Genomic DNA, 21,576 nt, shown 5'->3' with positions numbered 1-21,576 from the left:
TATACCATTCCTGCAATATATACCATTCCTGCCCTATATACCATTCCTGCCCCATATACCATTTCTGCAATATATACCATTCCTGCCCTATATACCATTCCTGCCCCATATACCATTTCTGCAATATATACCATTCCTGCCCTATATACCATTCCTGCCCCATATACCATTTCTGCAATATATACCATTCCTGCCCTATATACCATTCCTGCCCCATATACCATTTCTGCAATATATACCATTCCTGCCCTATATACCATTCCTGCCCTATATACCATTCCTGCCCCATATACCATTTCTGCAATATATACCATTCCTGCCCTATATACCATTCCTGCCCCATATACCATTTCTGCAATATATACCATTCCTGCCCTATATACCATTCCTGCCCTATATACCATTCCTGCCCTATATACCATTCTTGCCCCATATACCATTCCTGCCCTACATACCACTCCTGCAATATATACCATTCCTGCAATATATACCATTACTGCCCCACATCCCATACAGGCCCCACATTCCATAGAGGCCCCACATCCCATACATGCCCCACATCCCAAACAGGCCCCACATCCTATACAGGCCCCACATCCTATACAGGCCCCACATCCCAAACAGGCCCCACATCCTATACAGGCCCCACATCCTATACAGGCCCCACATCCTATACAGGCCCCACATCCCATACAGGCCCCACATCCTATACAGGCCCGGTGAATTAAATATATAAGTGAACCCTTTTACTTTACCGGAGACCCAACACAAATGGTGGTTCAATCTCTCTCTCAGTGATCTCCTGGCGTTGTCGGGGGGGTTGAGTTTTTTTTAACCTCATGTAGACACCAATAAATTGTGGCTTTTAAGGGAGGGAACGACAGGGAAGAGGAGAGGGGAGGGAAGGGGAGAGGGGAGGGGTGGGGAAGGGAGGGGTGGGGAAGAGGAGAGGGGAGGGAGGGTGGGATGGGGAAGCGGAGGGAGGGTAGGGGTGAGGGAAGGGAAGGGAGGGAGGGAGGGAGGGAGGGAGGGAGGGAGGGAGGGGAAGGGAAAGGAAGGGAGGGGTGGGGAAGAGGAGAGGAGAGGGGAGGGAGGGGAAGGGAAGGGAAGGGGAGGGAGGGGAAGAGTGACCTGTCGGCCTGCCCCATTCATCATCCGGACAAAATGTCTCCCACATCTTTTCCACTGATCAGGGAGAACATCCCGTGGTAAGCAAGTTTAAGAAAAGACGCGGAAATCCTACGTCCCCATGCTTTTCCACAAAATCTGTCTTGTGGTTTTGGCCCCAAAACATCTGTATAATTTCCTATCTTTTTCTCACTTTGTATATTCTCCGGAGTAGTATTTTATTTAACCTTTATTTAACTAGGCAAGTCAGTTAAGAACAAATGTATATTTACAATGACAGCCTACACCGGCCAAACCCGGACGATGCTGGGCCAATTGAGCGTCGACCTATGGGACTCCCAATCACGGCCGGTTGTGATACAGCCTGGATTTGAACCAGGGTGTCTGTAGTGATGCCTCAAGCACTGAGATGCAGTGCCTTAGACCGCTGCGCCACTCAGGAGCAGTGGAGAGGGACCAGGGAATCTGCTTACATGCAATTGGTTTCTGAGAGAAAACCAGCAGTGGAAAGTGTGTGTATGAGGTCACTGTTACCGTGGAAGTTGGACCAACAGGGGGAATCGCGTGTGGTATTTACAGAATGTGGTCTACTCCTAGACAGTTTTCTAACAGGCCTTGATCAGGAGTTATATGGTATGTAGTAGGTGACGTTAATAAACGACCTCCAAGGTAAAGTGGTGGGACGTGGGTCTGCAGCAGCCAACTACCTGACAAACAAGTCCTCTTGAGGCTGAGGTTGGCGTTTAGCTTTTGGCAGGATTCTGAAAGACACGCACAGAGTGTCTCAAATACACATACACACTAGTACAGACGTTCACGCACATTCACACACACAAGCACGCACACACACACACACACACACACACACACACACACACACACACACACACACACACACACACACACACACACACACACACACACACACACACACACACACACACACACACACACACAATTGTTGTACTGTAGTGTTGAGGGAGCTAGCACACATGCTGTGCATGACGAATCAAAGTTGATATGATTTGAGACACACACAAATATGCAATGGTTAAGTGTTGTTCATAAACTGGCAAGTGGAGCATAACAAAAACTCAGATTTCATTGTGAATGAATGAAACAGCAATGTTTCAGGCTTACATAAATCAACAGATTGCTTACAACACGTGTAGGTGTTTTCAACAACTTTATACGGTCTTCTAACTATTTCTAAATCATACAAGATATGCATTGTAATGTCAATATACAGGATGTAGATGACCACATTCAAAAAATGAATTTTTATTTTATTTCACCTTTATTTAACCAGGCTAGCTAGTTGAGAACAAGTTCTCATTTACAACTGCGACCTGGTAAATAAGATCACAGACATCCCATCTCTTTGAAACATTGGGAATTACTTACATAAACTGTATGTTGGTAAAGCATACGTTACACATCTGTAAGCACATCATAAACATGACACTGAAGTATCTTGTTTATTTTCTCTCTCAGTTCAGCAGTATGACCGTTTCTGTTTAATCAAAGGAGTTCCAACTGCACTTTCACATTGACTGGCCAATATACACCGAACAAAGATATAAACGCAACATGCAACAATCTCAATGATTTTACTGAGTTACAGTTCATATGAGGAAATCAGTCAATTTAAATAAATTCATTAGGCCCTAATCTATGGATTTCACATGCCTGGAAATACAGACATGCATCTGTTGGTCACAGATACCTTTAATAAAATTGGTTTCACAATGGGCCTCAGGATCTCGTCATGGTATCTCTGTGCATTCAAATTGCCATTGATAAAATGCAATTGTGTTCGTTGTCCATAGCTTATGCCTGCCCATACCATAACCCCACCGCCACCATGGGGCACTCTGTTTACAACGTTGACATCAGCAAACCTCTTGCCCACACGACACCACACACATTGTCTGCGGTTTTGAGGCCGGTTGGACGTACTGACAAATTCTCTAAAACGACGTTGGAGGTGGCTTATCACCATAACGCACACACACGCACGCACACACACGCACGCACACACACGCACGCACACACACACACGCACCCACCTGCACGCGCGCACACACACACGCACACACACACACACACACACACACGCACGCACACGCACACACACGCACACGCACGCACACATGCACACACACATACACACACACACACACACACGCGCGCGCGCACACACGCACGCGCGCACACACACACGCACGCACACACACACACACACACACACACACACACACACACACACACACACACACACACACACACACACACACACACACACACACACACACACACACGCAAGCATACACACACACACACACGCAAGCACACACACACACACGCACGCAATTACGCACACGCACACACACACACACACACACACACACACACGCAAGCATACACACACACACACACATACACACACACACACACACGCGCGCACACACACACACACACACACACGCACGCGCGCACACACACGCACGCACGCACACACGCACGCACGCACACACACACACACACACGCAAGCATACACACACACACACGCAAGCACACACACACACACACACACACACACACACACACACACACACACACACACACACACACACACAAACACATCGACTACTGTTTTTGAGTCAGCATAATTCATGGTGTGAAATACTCACATCACAATTTTCCCGTTTCAGCTTGATTCATCTGCTGTGGACTTTTGTTTTCAAGTAGACTAATGTGCATATTCAGCTAATACACAGAGTTCAAAATCAAAAGCACTACTTCTACTACTACTACAACAAATACTACTACTCGCTATACAGTACTATCTCTAAGTAGTCTTGGCTACTACAATACTACTACTCGCTACACAGTACTATCTCTAAGTAGTCTTGGTTACTACAATACTACTACTCGCTACACAGTTCTATCTCTAAGTAGGCTTGGCTACTACAATACTACTACTCGCTACACAGTACTATCTCTAAGTAGTCTTGGTTACTACAATACTACTACTCGCTACACAGTTCTATCTCTAAGTAGTCTTGGCTACTACAATACTACTACTCGCTACACAGTACTCTTTGAATTCAGAGATAATTTAATTCCTCTCAATTCCAATGTTAGGTAAATCCCAAGAATTCAATGACCAATTCAATATTATCTCCCAACAGTTCCATAATTCAAATTCAAATTCAATTCCCTCAGGCTTTAAGGCGTATCATATCACTGTTCAGACAGCGTATAATATCTCTGTTCAGACAGCCTAGCTATACTGGAAATATAGAAATACAAGTTTAAATCCTGCAGTAAATGTTTTTTACTAAGTGCATTCATTCCCTTAATATTGAACACCAATTAAATTAAATTACAAAGATATACTGTGAATTGTTTTACAATTCCAATTGAATTCCTGTTCAAACAGTCTAATTCCAATTAAATTCCAATTCCATAACTTGAAGATTGTTGAAATTAGAATTGAATACAACTTAAATTCTACACTTCATGAGTGAATTCAATAATTTAATTGGAATTTCAAATTTACTCTGATATTTATATGTTATCTTTCCCATTACGTCCACATCGCAACGCTATGAAAAGCTGTGGATTTCCTCACTGAGTGGCATAATGCATCTACTCCTGCACAGCCCCCTCGCTCAATGATTAATTGACCATCCACCAATAGCTGTCAATACAGAATATATTTAGGAAATAAACAGAACCTGTTTTCAACGGCAGGTATCTAGGCAGATAAATCATAGTAACAGCCAATAATAAATGGATAATGCTTCTATGTTTTTAAACCCAGTGGCAGCTGTATTGAATTGGAAACCTTGTGTGTGGGAGAAAATAGACATTTATTGATCAGAAACAACAGAGTGAGGAGGAGGAGGGAGTAAGAAATGCCTGACATCCAGGAAAATGATGTTCTCACCAGATTTTTTTAATAGACTCCCGAATGCTGTAAATTCAAATGGTAAGGCTCATTTTAAATAGATGGTGTGAAAATGACTCCATTAGCCATGATAGATTGCATGCGAGTGACCACTTCACTAAGCAACTCTTGGAGAGGATGGCAAATGATTATAACTGCCTTCATATTTCAGGGCGATCTTCCAGAATGAGAATAGTAGAATTAAAAAGCCATTTAGTGTGTCAAAACGCTTAAGAAATAACAAGCGTATCTCTATTTCTATTTTAAAGTGTCAAATCTAAAATTAAACAGATTTAATTACTGAAAATTAATTTTCCGGAATGTTAGAGACTAAAAATAAGAAAACATTTCCAAATTTCAGTTTTTATTTCAGACGCAAATTCTGAAAAGGATTTCTCTGACGTTTCTAACTACGGTCCTACACGAAACACCAAGTTACTGACTGGGTCAGGGACCAATTTAAACACTTCTGGTCCGCAGCTAAACGCTGGCTGCAGCGGTGTGTGGTCTGTGGCCAGACAATTAAGGATTAAGGTGTGGCGATAGGAAGAATGTGGAAACTGGATCTGTGCGGCCAGGGAGAGCCCACACCATTACTGCTGCTGGAGTCTGGGCTTCCTGCAAATGCCACATGCTCCCCGAGACACCAGTCAGCCAGTCAGCCAGCCATCCAGCCAGCCGGCCAGCCAGCCAGTCAGCTAGCCATCCAGCCAGCCAGCCATCCAGCCAGTCAGCCAGTCAGCCAGTCAGCCAGCCATCCATCCATTCATTCATCCATCCATCCATCCATCCATCCATCCATCCATCCATCCATCCATCCAGCCAATCAGCCATTCAGCCAGTCAGTCAGTCAGTCAGCCAGCTAGCCATCCAGCCAGCCATCCAGCCAGTCAGTCAGTCAGTCAGTCAGTCAGTCAGTCAGTCAGCCAGCCATCCATCCAGCTGGGCCTTTGGGCTTTCCTCCACTGTCCCCCCCCCCTCCCCCACCTCTTTAACCTGTGGGACTCCAATGGGAACGTATCTGTCAAATCAGAGGACATTTGACCCTTCCTGTCGGGAGAACTTGTTTTGTACTGAACGCCACCCTACATAGATCACCCTATGTGTCTCACAACGTATATTTAATAGAAAATCGGTGTCTATTTCCACTGTTCAGAGTAGATAGATCTAGAATTGTGTGTTCTCTTAGGACATACGGCTTTGGTGATTGGTGAATTGACTACAGTAAGTGAAAGGTAGCAGGCAGATTACGGGTTTTAAAGGCAGGAAGTGGAGCAAGAAGTTTAGCTGAAATAGACCTCAAAAGGTCACACACACACACACACACACACACACACACACACACACACACACACACACACACACACACACACACACACACACACACACACACACACACACACACACACACACACACACACACACACACACACACACACACACGCACACACACACACACACACACACACACACACACACACACACACCTAAAAATAGGAAAGAGATGGAATTGTCTGACTATACTGTCTGACTAAACACAGAAACTGTCTGACTAAATTGTCTGTCTAAATTGTCTGACTAAACTGTCTGATTAAACCCAGAAACTGTCTGACTATACTGTCTGACTAAACTGTCTGAATAAACAGTCTGTCTATGATGTCTGACTATATTGTCTGATTAGACTGTCTGTCTATACTGTCTGACTATAATGTCTGTCTATAGTGTCTGTCTGACTATATTGTCTCATTATCCTGTCTGACTATACTGTCTGACTATACAGTCTGTCTATACTGTCTGACTATACAGTCTGTCTATACTGTTTGACTATACTGTCTGATGATCCTGTCTGACTATACTGTCTGATGATCCTGTCTGACTATACTGTCAGACTATACTGTCTGATGATCCTGTCTGGCTATACTGTCTGACTATACTGTCTGATGATCCTGTCTGACTATACTGTCTGACTAAACTGTCTGAATAAACAGTCTGTCTATACTGTCTGATGATCCTGTCTGACTATACTGTCTGACTAAACAGTCTGTATATACTGTCTGATGATCCTGTCTGATGATCCCGTCTGACTATACTGTCTGACTATAATGTCTGACTAAACACAGAAACTGTCTGACTATACTGTCTGATGATCCTGTCTGACTATACTGTCTGATGATCCTGTCTGACTATACTGTCTCACTAAACAGTCTGTCTATACTGTCTGATGATCCTGTCTGATGATCCTGTCTGACTATACTGTCTCACTAAACAGTCTGTCTGTCTGATGATCCTGTCTGACGATCCTGTCTGACTATACTGTCTGACTATAAACAGAACATTTTAGAATATAATGTATTATATTCCCTTGTGTTATTATACACTGTGGCCTGTAAACGTTTACCAATGAATTCCCTGTGGGTTGACTAACTTATGATCCATGTAAGTTATTAGATCTCCATGTATTACTTAATTCAACCAATTATCATGAATGACAGGGGATCAACTATCCGGTGTTACTGCCTGGATGGAGAATGGAGAGAGAGGGAGAGACAGATAGGGCCATTCCTCAAAATAAGTGAAGTGACCTGACTGGCACTGTGATAATGGCCCTGTTCACACTTGAATCCCAACAGGCTCCAGATCAATGCAGGTAGTATGACTCTCACTGGCAAGCGGTCTGTCCGTCTGTCTGTCGGTGTGACCGTCTGTCTGTTCAGTGTGGGGCCTCTTCCAGGTGGCAGCGGTGATGGATGTGAAGGCTGAAGAGAAAAATATCACAGGACACAGGAGTAGCAGATATGCCAAAAGGGAAGCCGCCAGAATTCATGTCAAGTCCTCATTTGGAGAAGTGTACACTTATAATGATCAAACATGTTAAATATGGTTAAAAAAAAATCCAGACTAAAATATTATTATCAGAGGTTTGTGAATGAAGATGTTTTTTTTGAAGAAATTGCAGAAAGCAATGCTTCAGAACCATATTCAGTCTAAACTGGTGAGCTGGTTTCTCAGTTCAGTATACGGTATACCAGAAAATAGCATAATTTCTACTTCATCATTAATCAACTATCATTTCATAATTCCTTTTTTAAATTTCCAATACAGCAGAATCTGTAGCATTTCCCTACACTCGCAAATAAATCTGCTAACCAACTGTATGGAACCAATAAAATGTGATTTTATTTGAACTAGCACCCTCTCTCTCTCTCTGTCTAGTACTTTATTCGGACTAACATTTCGTACAGGGAACACAGACAGACACACAGACAGACACACAGACAGACACACAGACAGACACACAGACAGACCTTGGGTCTGTAGGTGCTGCTACTGTTGTCGGGGGAAACTGGAAGGATGAGAAGAAGGTTAAAGGGATTTCCTGACACGTCTGTATCAATACGTTTAACATGTCCTCCCTGTTTAACTATCAGTCCACAGGGCCCCGTCACTCCTTTTCAACATTAAACACATCATCTTGTCTTCTTTTGCTCTGCAGCTTGCAACGGCGTTGAAGAAGCTTCAGTAGTTGTGGGAGTTTAGGGAGAAGGACGGGAGTGCAGCTTGCAAAGAGGTTGAAGAAGCTTCGGTGGTTGTGGGAGTTTAGGAAGAAGGACGGGGGTGCAGCTTGCAAAGAGGTTGAAGAAGCTTCGGTGGTTGTGGGGGTTTAGGGAGAAGGACGGGAGTGCAGCTTGCAAAGAGGTTGAAGAAGCTTCGGTGGTTGTGGGGGTTTAGGGAGAAGGACGGGAGTGCAGCTTGCAAAGAGGTTGAAGAAGCTTCGGTGGTAGTGGGAGTTTAGGGAGAAGGACGGGGGTGCAGCTTGCAAAGAGGTTGAAGAAGCTTCGGGGGTTGTGGGAGTTTAGGGAGAAGGACGGGGGTGCAGCTTGCAAAGAGGTTGAAGAAGCTTTGGTGGTTGTGGGAGTTTAGGGAGAAGGACGGGAGTGCAGCTTGCAAAGAGGTTGAAGAAGCTTCGGTGGTTATGGGAGTTTAGGGAGAAGGACGGGGGTGCAGCTTGCAAAGAGGTTGAAGAAGCTTCGGTGGTTGTGGGAGTTTAGGGAGAAGGACGGGAGTGCCACAGACAGATACTCTTGACTACCAGAAAAGGCTGCGTCTACTAGCTCACAGAACAGCACGTCCATGTCCAGAGGGCTGTTATACAACGTACTGTTGTCAAATCAAATCAAATTGTATTTGTCATATGCTTTGTAAACAACAGGTGTAGACTAACAGTGAAATGCTTAGTTACGGGTCTTTTCCAACAATACAGACGTAGCAGATAGAAGGGCTTGCGCCCAGGTGGTGCAACAGGTTTACGTTTTAGGTACAGTGTAGAGCGCATACGTCCAGGCTGTATCACATCCGGCAGTGATCGGGAGTCCCATAGGGCGGCGCACAATTGGCCCAGCGTCGTCCAGGTTTGGCCGGGGTAGGCTGTCATTGTAAATAAGAATTTGTTCTTAACTGACTTGCCTAGTTAGATAAAGGTTCAATAAAAATAAAAAAACAATCATAGTTTTATGTCGGACGTAGAGTGACGCCCACTTATGACCAATTGGTGCAACCGGCCCCTGATTAACGACGGGGCATTCAGTTCGCCACCATGGCCTTTTTTTTTTGCCTTTACCTCCCTTATCTCACCTCATTTGCTCACATTGTATATAGACTTATTTTTCTACTGTATTATTGACTGTATGTTTGTTTTACTCCATGTGTAACTCTGTGTTGTTGTATGTGTCGAACTGCTTTGCTTTATCTTGGCCAGGTCGCAGTTGTAAATGAGAACTTATTCTCAACTTGCCTACCTGGTTAAATAAAGGTGAAATAAAAAATAAAATAAAAAAGAGACGCCTGGTTGAGACCATTTCCATGATAATGTTACTATTTTCACAATGACCTGATACATTTTTTAACAAAGTTGCCACTTGGTGTAGCGTGGTGTTGTAGCGTGGTGTTGTAGCGTGGTGTTGTAGCGTGGTGTTGTAGCATGGTGTTGTAGCATGGTGTTGTAGCATGGTGTTGTAGCGTGGTGTTGTAGCGTGGTGTTGTAGCGTGGTGTTGTAGCATGGTGTTGTAGCGTGGTGTTGTTGCATGGTGTTGTAGCGTTGTGTAGTAGCGTGGTGTTGTAGCGTGGTGTTGTAGCATTGTGTTGTAGCGTTGTGTTGTTGCATGGTGTTGTAGCGTGGTGTTGTAGCGTGGTGTTGTAGCGTGGTGTTGTAGCATTGTGTTGTAGCATTGTGTTGTAGCATTGTGTTGTAGCGTCGTGTTGTTGCATGGTGTTGTAGCGTGGTGTTGTAGCGTGGTGTTGTAGCGTGGTGTTGTAGCGTGGTGTTGTAGCGTGGTGTTGTAGCGTGGTGTTATAGCGTGGTGTTGTAGCGTTGTGTTGTAGCATTGTGTTGTAGCATTGTGTTGTAGCATGGTGTTGTAGCATTTTGTTGTAGCATGGTGTTGTAGCATTTTGTTGTAGCGTGGTGTTGTAGCGTGGTGTTGTAGCGTGGTGTTGTAGCGTGGTGTTGTAGCGTGGTGTTGTAGCGTGGTGTTGTAGCATGGTGTTGTAGCATTGTGTTGTAGCATGGTGTTGTAGCATTTTGTTGTAGCATGGTGTTGTAGCGTGGTGTTGTAGCGTGGTGTTGTAGCGTGGTGTTGTAGCGTGGTGTTGTAGCATGGTGTTGTAGCGTGGTGTTGTAGCGTGGTGTTGTAGCGTGGTGTTGTAGCGTGGTGTTGTAGCGTGGTGTTGTTGCATGGTGTTGTAGCATTTTGTTGTAGCATTTTGTTGTAGCATGGTAGAAGTCTTTTGCTTCTAAAACTAGAACGTTCACATGAAGAAAACTTTTTTGTAAAATGGCTTAAAACCATGTCATCTCAGCTGTTGTATCTTAACATCTCAACATGTACACCAATTATTTTCAATAATATTACAGAGACATGTTCAATTCAACTTCCGTTGTCCTACAAGAAAAGCTGCCTAAAGCCCCATCTCTTTTTCGCACATCTCAACCTATATTCAGAGCCTGTGTTACTGCTTTTTCAACCCTGTCAACCTCTTGCACAGTAGGAAGCACCTGTTTCAGTTATGAACATGTGTAGAGAATCAGTATTCATATCACTGTATATACTGTATTCATATACTGTATTCATAAAGTAAATACATCACTCTGAGTATTTTACTCTACACTCCCCAGTCTTCGACATGTTAAAGGGCGCCCTATGATTTAAATGGAATTTTTCCTACGGTCCAGTATTTTCATATCGTAAAAGCAATTAAGTATATTGATTTGTAATTATTTCCAACAAGGGTTGGTCGGTATGTGTTTCTGGGATTCTGACTGACTTGGGCGCTGGGAGTCTAGCAGAGAGAGGGGGAGAGAGAGACTGTGGATTGCGGCGGTGCTGCCTCAGCATCCTGGGCCTAGCCTGGGGTGATGTGTTTTCCTCAGGAAATATCTGTGGAGCTAGCTAGCATAGCGCAGGGAGCCACCGCCTCCGGCGAGCAGCCAGGGGGGAGAGGACTTAGATCAGCTCCAGGAAAAGACTCTCAATCCTGGGTGAGAAATCCCGGCGAGGTGGGTTCAACGTGAATCACCTTACATAGGTTATTACTGAGTGTTTCAGAGAACTGGCAAAGTGAAGCATATCTCCAGGAAGGAAAACAAATGTATCGAACCAATACAGAATTACTTTTTTTTTTACGGCTACATTTTTTTTCTTTCATACAGCATATTATAAGTTGTCTGAATCTGTCTGGTAAAATGGAATGAAAACGAGATGTGGGCGCATCCTCCTCCTCATCCTCAAAGCCTTGAAAGATTTCAGGTCACAGGCTTTCTTTTCAAACAGTTCTATTACTGGTCATGTAAAATGACTGGCAAGGCAAATGTGGATTATTCCTTTACAACAGTATATCTTCCACCCGACCCGTCTGTGGTTGATTTCAAAGGAAACACAGGTGGACTCTTGTTATTTATTAACCATTCCCACCTAAAAATAGTTGAAGTAGCAATTAATAACCAATGGCAGGACTCAGCATGGCAGGTTGCGGCCTGAGAAAGAGAACACATGTTCTTGTCTGCATTTTGCAGTCTGCAGTCCTTGGCGTGGCTTTCTCCCCTGGTGCCTTCCATTTGGTTCCTCCCCAACGGAGAAACAAACCCAAAACACCAAGCTGTGGTGATGGACTTCAGAAGCTTTCATTTTGTTGACCACACAGAAATGCTTGGGATTACATAGAGATTTCCGTGTTTCAAACATCATCCAATCCACTCACGCTGAAGTGAGAAACAGGACACACTGATCTGAAGACGTCGACACACAAAGCCCCAAAATCAATGGTCGCTATAAAAAGGACGTCACACAACAGCTTACCATACGTTTCTTTGATAGAGTTCGTTTGCTTTGGTGTATATGGAGATAATTTGTCTCGTGAATTGATATGGAAGTTTATGGACTCAGTTCCCAGAGCAGTTGTTTTTATCTGTTGCCATCGAGGAAAGTAAACACAGGTTTTCCAGGTCGGGTGGGCGAGTAAACACAGGTTTTCCAGGTCGGGTGGGCGAGTAAACACAGGTTTTCCAGGGCGGGTGTAGATAGGAAATATTAACCCTTTATCTCAGGTGCTAGCTGAGTGGGCCAAAGCAGGTGCATGAGCCACTCGAGAACTTGTGAATGTTCTCATGTCGCCACAGCTAAAACAATCCAGCTGCTTTATACATGTAAATGAAAAGAAGACAACACGTTGTGTCCTTGTTTTTTGATGCTAGTTCCTCTTGGTCGTCTGTCGCAGGAGGAGATAGGAATCCTAGGAAGGCTCCTGATCGATGTCATGGTGTGCCGGGAAGAGGAAACTAAAGATTCGGGGGAGCAGATGTTATTTTTAAGCCGTCTCACGGAAATGGGAGGCAAACCAAGGAGGATGCAGATAGGCCAGAGAGAGTTGCATAGAACCCCCCCATTCATACGCACACATGTGAACACACTCACAAGCTCACATATACACACACACGTGTGCACACACACACACCCCACCACTGCCACCACGCTATGACAAGTGTGTGTGTCTGTGTGTGTCTGTGTACTGTAAATCTGTTGGCATGAGAGACTGTAAACAACGGCAAAGATAATAATAATAACAAATAACAACAATAATAATAACAAGAATAATTATTGATAGGATTTATATAGCTCTTTTCTACCAACTGAGGTATTCAAACAGCTTTACATAGTAGGGGGAAACTCACCTCACCCACCACCAATGTGTAGCGCCCACCTGGGTGATGCACGGCGGCCATTTTTGTGCCAGAACGCTCACCACGCATCAGCGATCAGCTGGAGAGGTGAGGAGTGATATATGCCAATTAGGAATGAGGGGGATGATTAGGTGGCCATGATGGAATGGGGCCAGGTTGGGAATTTAGCCATGACACCGGGGTTAACACCCCTATTCTTACGATAAGGGCCATGGGATTTTTTATGACCACAGAGAGTCAGGACAGCTGTTTAACATCCCACCCGAAAGACGGCACCCTACAGATAAATAAAAAAATCTATGACTATTGGATAAAAGTATTTGCTAAATGGCATATATTATATTACATTATATTATATTAAATTATATAATATTACATTATATTACATGTTATATTAAACTACATTATATTATATCACCTTACATTATATTACATTATATTACATTAAATTGTATTACATTATATTACATATTACATTATATTAAATTCCATTATATTATATTACATTGCATTATATTATATTATATTAAATTACATTATATTACATTATATTATATTACATTGTAGTACATTATATTACATTATTTTATATTACATTATATTACATTATATTATATTACATATTGTATTACATTATATTACATTACATTATATTATATTACATATTATATTATATTCAATTACTTTATATTACATGACATTATATTACATGACATTATAGTATATTACTTTATATTATATTACATTATATTATATTACATTATATTACATGACATTATATTATATTACATTCTATTATATTACATTCTATTATATAAAATTGCATTACATTATAGTATATTACATCATATTACACTATATGATATTACATTATATTATATTGCGTTATATTATATTACATTACATTATATTATATTACATTATATTTACACACACAGAAACAACAAAAGAAGTCAAAAGAGGGAGGAAGGCCTACTGGAAAATGATCATGAAATTTCAATTATATCAGGGAAATATTCTCATCCACCATCTCTACTGTTGTGCTCCAGTCTGTGAAAGGATTACACACTCTCATCCTCACATAGGATTGACTCCTATGATCACAAGCTTTATTAAACTCCCCCTGACTTCCCTAAAAAGAAACATTGCTTTGTGATAACTCCCAATGACTTCCCTAAAAAGAAACATGGCTATGTGATAACTCCCCCTGACTTCCCTAAAAAGAAACATGGCTGTGTGATAACTCCCCCTGACTTCCCTAAAAAGAAACATGGCTGTGTGATAACTCCCAATGACTTCCCTAAAAAGAAACATGGCTGTGTGATAACTACCAATGACTTCCCTAAAAAGATTGAACATGAACACTGTTTCTAAATTCTGAACACTGAGTTGATCCTGGAATGAACATGAATAGTATTCAGTATTTATTAACAGTATTCATTATTTATTAACAATATTCATATCCACAAGTTTCATTTTCAATGTCGGTGGCTGGTATTAGTGGGGGAGGATGTGCACTGTTATTTACTTTACTCCTATGGAGAAAACGCACTATACCGTCGTGGCCAAAAGTGTTGAGAATAACACAAATATAAATTTTCACAGAGTCTGCTGCCTCAGTTTGTATGATGGCAATTTGCATATACTCCAGAATGTTATGAAGAGTGGTCAGATGTATTGCAATTAATTGCAAAGTCCCTCGTTGGCATGCAAATGAACTGAATCCCAAGAAAACATTTTCACTGCATTTCAGCCCTGCAACAAAAGGACCAGCTGACATCATGTCAGTGATTCTCTCGTTAACACAGGTGTGAGTGTTGACGAGGACAAGGCTGGAAATCACTCTGTCATGCTGATTGAGTTCGAATAACAGACTGGAAGCTTCAAAAGGAGGGTGGTGCTTGGAATCATTGTTCTTCCTCTGTCAACCATGGTTACCTGCAAGGAAACACGTGCCGTCATCATTGCTTTGCACAAAAAGGGCTTCACAGGCAAGGATATTGCTGCCAGTAAGATTGCACCTAAATCAACCATTTATCGGATTATCAAGAACTTCAAGGAGAGCGGTTCAATTGTTGTGAAGAAGGCTTCAGGGCGCCTAAGAAAGTCCAGCAAGCGCCAGGACCGTCTCCTAAAGTTGATTCAGCTGTGGGATCGGGGCACCACATCAGGGACAGACTGATATTCTGCAAAAGGTATAGGGATTGGACTGCTGAGGAGTGTGGTAGTCATTTTCTCTGATGAATCCCCTTTCCGATTGTTTGGGGCATCCGGAAAAAAGATTGTCCGGAGAAGACAAGGTGAGCGCTACCATCTGTGACACCATACTGTGTCATGCCAACACTAAAGCATCCTGAGACCATTCATGTGTGGGGTTGCTTCTCAGCCAAGGGAGTGGGCTCACCTCACAATTTTGCCTAAGAACACAGCCATGAATAAAGAATGATACCAACACATCCTCCGAGAGCAACTTCTCCCAACCATCCAGGAACAGTTTGGTGACGAACAATGCCTTTTCCAGCATGATGGGGCATGAAAACTAAGTGGCTCAGGGAAGAAAACTTCGATATTTTGGGTCCATGGCCAGGAAACTCCCCAGACCTTAATCCCATTGAGAACTTGTGGTCAATCTTCAAGAGGCGGGTGGACAAACAAAAACCCACAAATTCTGACAAACTCCAATCATTGATTATGCAAGAATGGGCTGCCATTAGTCAGGATGTGGCCCATAAGTTAGTTGACAGCATGCCAGGGCGGATTGCAGAGGTCTTGAAAAAGAAGGGTCAACACTGCAAATATTGACTCTGCATCAACTTCATGTAATTGTCAATAAAAGCCTTTGACACTTATGAAATGCTTGTAATTATACTTCAGTTTTCCATAGTAACATCTAACAAAACACTGAAGACACTGAACACAGACACTGAAGCAGCAAACTTTGTGGAAATGTATATTTGTCTATTTCTCAAAACTTTTGGCCACGACTGTACATGTGTCAGATACGTTTTAGAAAGCGAGTTTTCCTAAAAATACATTTTTAGCTTTTCTTGTCTGGGTGCTGCGTCGGGGTTAAAGGGCTAAAGGTGTGGTCTCACCTAAATCGCCGGGAGATAATATCACAGCTGGACACCGGCAGGCCTCGTGGCTAGCGGCGAATTTAAAAAGAAATCAGAGGAAAAGGAGATTCCTTCTGTATGACCGTTTCAGGATCCCGTTTCAGAAAGAAGAAAAAAAACAATTTTCAAATCAACTTATTTTACAGAGGAGATATAATGAATTTTTGTTGTTTATCTGTAATTTTTGTAATGACTTGGTGCTGCCAATCTTGGCCAGGACGCTCTTGAAAAAGAGATTCTAAATCTCAATGAGCCCTTCCTGGTTAAATAAAGGTTAAATAAAAAAAATAAAAAAAATAGGGGCAGTGTTTTTAGCAGAAAGACAACCCCACTAAGAGAAAGAGTCCCCATAGCCTCTAATTTCTCCCTCCGTCATAAGTGGCGGCGGACCACAATGTTTTCACTGGGTGGTTGGTTGCCTAACCTACTCCTACAGTCGCTAGACCGTTGCAAGGAAGAAGCTTGTTCAACATGTTTCCCCTTTATACTGGGCTATCAGCTCGTACCACCCAAGTGTCGAGAGAGCCTTCAGCACAGGGGCTGCGGACAAAACCAAACGGATGACATCACATGATTTAGATGGCTTAAAGTACAGACTATGTGTATATGTCCAATCCTCCACAGAATATAATTTTTTGATTTGTAACCCCCCCCCCCCCCCCCCCCCCGAATAGCAGTCTTTAATCAAATGGTAATTTGTCTAATATTAAAGTCAAATTCTACAATGGCAGCAAAATATCTCTCCAGCATCACATGTACTGTATTATATTTAGAGTTCACATGTTAACACCACCTTTTCACATGAGGAGAATACCATGTTTTCACCTCCACATGTGAATTGCAGCTTGATTTTTTGATTTTTTGATTTTTTTCCACAGGTGAACTTCCACTTCCACATATGAAAGTAGAAAATTAAATTAGCAGTTTCACATGTAAGAAAACTCAAAATTTACTCCAACGTTGTAAACTAAGTAAATGTAAACACTCTATAGCCTAAAAACACGGATAAAACTATCAATTTTATATCATGGATGGTCAGTCCATGCATCCATAGTGTAGTCTATGGATTTAAAAGTGGTTACATTTGTCTAGCCTGATCCCTCAGCTTTTTTACCGAAACTGTGGCGGGAAAAAAACTTGTTTACATCCCTGTTAGTGAGCATTTCTCCTTTGCTGAAATAATCCATCCACCTGACAGGTGACTAAACAGCATGATCATTACACAGATACACCTTGTTCTGGCGTCAATAAAAGGCCACTCTAAAATGTGCAGTTTTGTTACACAACACAATGCCACAGATGTCTCATGTTTTGAGGGAGTGTGTAATTAGCATGACAACTGCAAGAATGTTCACCAAAGCTGTTGCCAAAGAATTGATGGCCAAATAATTCATTTCTCTACCATATCGTCGTTTTGGAGAATTTGGCAGTAAGTCCAACCGGCCTCATAGACCACATGAAACCCCGCAAGCCCAGGACCTCCACATCCGGCTTCTTCACCTGCGGGATCGTCTAAAACCAGCCACCCGGACAGCTGATGAAACTGTGGGTTTGCACTTCCAAAGAATTTCACAAACTGTCCGAAACTGTCTCAGGGAAACTCGTCTGCATGCTCGTTGTCTTCACCAGGCTCTTGACCTGAATACACAAAGATACCGTGACGACATGCCGAGGCCCATTGTCGTGCCATTCACCTGCCACCATCACCTCATATTTTAGCATGATAATGCATGGTCCTATGTCACAAGGATCTGTACACAAATCCTGGAAGCTGAAAATGTCCCAGTTCTTCCATGGCCTGCATACTCACTAGACATGTCACCACCCATTGAGCATGTTTGGGATGCTCTGGATTGACGTGTACGACAGCGTATTCCAGTTCCCACCAATATCCAGGAACTTCGCACAGCCATTGAAGAAGAATGGGACAACAGGGGCGGGTGATTGGTTTTTCACCAGAGCATCACAGCAGAGATTAAACATATACAGTCTCCAATGCAATCTGTCAGCACAGTTATTACAGCGTTTGTCACAATGAGGATGACCTTCACCAAAATAGAATGGATCTGTCAAAATGGACACACACACACACACACACACACACACACACACACACACACACACACACACACACACACACACACACACACACACACACACAGACACAGACACAGACACAGACACAGACACAGACACGCACATGCACACGCACACACACATACACACACACACACCTACGTGTACACGCACACAAATACACAGGACACACAGCACACATAACACTTCAATTCCGTGGTTGCCATGGTGCCGTGAGGTCGCCCCAGGCAGAGAGTTGCTGTACATGTTGCTACCTGCCTGCTCCCTCCTCTCCCTTTTTATGACCTCCCCCCTCCGCTGACCTCACTTAAGCCATGAACTTTCTCAACCTTCAGTCTCTTGACCGTCGATTAACTCATGATGATTCATGATGTTGTTTTTAAGTGACTTGATTTATTTTTTTTTTGCTTTACAGCACTTTGAGATATATTTCTGTAATGAATAGCGCTACACAAGTTGAATATATCATTAGTATTTTAAATTCTTTAGAGTCAAAGACATTGGGGGAGGGGGGAGGAGGAATGTTTAGCTGGCATATGGAATTGTTTTATTTGATTGGCTGAGATAATAGGTGGGCTGGACATGCCGAGAGATGAGTTTGGATTGGTCTGCAATGTAGCACGCTTCTGTCTATAACAGAGTGAAGGAAAAGCAGCCAACAAGTGCTCAGCATATGTGGGAACTCCTTCAAGACTTTTGGAAAAGCATTCCAGGTGACTACCTCATGAATCTGGTTGGGAGAATGCCACGAGGGTGCAAAGCTGTCATCAAGTCAAAGGGTGGCTACTTTGAAGAATCTCAAATATAAAATATATTTTTATTTGTTTAACAATTTTTTGGTTACTACATGATTCCATATGTGTTATTTCATAGTTTTGATGTCTTCAATATTATTCTGCATTGTAGAAAATAGTAAAAATAAAGAAAAACCCTTGAATAAGAAGATGTGTCCAAACTTTTGACTGGTACTATACTTCTTGAACTGTTTATCTGAAAATAGTGGGAATCCAGCGAACTTCTGGAAAGTAATCACATCTCTGAAATAAAACTCCACCTCCCCTCATTGCCTCAGCGGATTATGACTCTGGTCCCATAATAGACAAAATTGGTGCTTTTAATAATAATTTTACCTCAGCTGGCCATCTATTTGAAAGAATAGTTTCTGGAAACTGTATTCACCTCTCTACATACTGTAGAGAATGATGCACTTCCATATACACATTCTCTATTTTTTGAATTCAACCATTTTATAACTATGATGTACTATAAGTGCCTTGCTAAAAATTTAATAAAAAAAAACACATGGGCTGATTATCCTGATCCCTTCTTACTGCAGATTTAATGTTTAAAAAACATATGGATGATCTAGTTAAAGATAATTTTTTATAGATCTAGCCTCTCCCTAAATAGCAGGAAGCAGATTGTACAGTCAACTTTCCTGTCAGTTCTTGACTATGGTGACACCATTTATCAGATTGCAGCAGCCACTACTCTTAAACCGTTGGATACCATCTACCATAGGGCCCTTCGCTTTATCACAGGTGACCGTTTTAATACTCACCACTGCATCCTGTATCAAAAGGTTGGCTGGTCCTCATTAAAGTCCCGTAGATCACTTAATTATTCCCTTTGACTTTACAAAGCTCTACTACACAAGCTTCCGAAATTACCTAACTTTACTGTTAAAATCTAAAAACATGAGATACCAAACCCATTCACAGGGTTGGTTAACTCTTGAGGTTCCTCGGGTCTCCATCAAAGTAGGTAAGTCCGCTTTTAGTTTTAAACTAACTCATTTCTGGAACTACAAAATACATTACAAATGGATGTTCTGGTGCCACTCGGGGATATTTAAAATATTGATTGGGGACCTTCTTACTCCTTCCTGCCTGTTCTTGACTATGGTGAAGAACGGAGGAATGTAACAGTTTTTCTTTAATATTTGGGTTGTGCTGTATTTTACTGGTGTTATGTTATATTCAATGCTTGATTTTGTCTATAAAATTGTATATGCAGGGCTCCTTTGTGAAAGACCCTTGTCTCAATGGTGACTCCCTGCTTAAATAAAGTTAAAATAAACAGACATACTACATATATACACACACAATGACAATAACACACACACACACACACACACACACACACACACACACACACACACACACACACACACACACACACACACACACACACACACACACACACACACACACACACACACACACACACACACACACACACACACACACACACACACACACACGTACACGTACAACTGCACATCAGCCCCAACCTCAACATTGTGGTTCCATCTATTTAGTTAAGATAATGGAGTGATATTATTTGGAGTGGGCTTATCCTTCCATCTTGGGCAGCTCCACGCCCATAAATTACGCTGCGGTAGTTGCCAGCTCCATAGGCTATTCTGCGGTAAAAAAAAAAACGTCCATATTTATTACCCCCAATACCCAGAGAGCCTGTGACCTCCGTCCGCATCACGACTCACATGATGGGCTCTTATTTGGATGGAGGAAGTCAATTAATTCATAAATACTTAAGCATCTTTACTGTAAGGCAGTGGGAAGAGAGGTCTATTGATCTACTCCATTAATACAAACAAGCCCCCAGGCCACAGGCTTAACGAACCAGGACTTCTCCAATCACACACCACCATTACAAAACAGGAAAATAACTTGAACGATTTTACTCTTGGTTAGGTGGAAAATTGTCTTAAAAAAAAATGAATGAATTTAATAATGAAGATGTTACTTCACGTGAGTCGATGAGAGTGAAAATATGCTCGCAATTGTTTATTATCCTTTTTTTAGATAAGAGAATAATATTATTAATATTAATAATATTGCAAAACGCAATGTATATGTATATGTATATGTGTATATATATATATATATATATATATACACATAAACATATACATATATACATTGCGTATATATATATACAGTGGGGAGAACAAGTATTTGATACACTGCCGATTTTGCAGGTTTTCCTACTTACAAAGCATGTAGAGGTCTGTAATTTTTA

This window comes from Salvelinus alpinus, chromosome 15 (genome assembly GCF_045679555.1).
Source record: "Salvelinus alpinus chromosome 15, SLU_Salpinus.1, whole genome shotgun sequence".
Taxonomy (NCBI): Eukaryota; Metazoa; Chordata; class Actinopteri; order Salmoniformes; family Salmonidae; genus Salvelinus; species Salvelinus alpinus.
The sequence above is the reverse complement of the archived record's forward strand: the minus strand, read 5'-3'. Positions refer to the sequence as shown.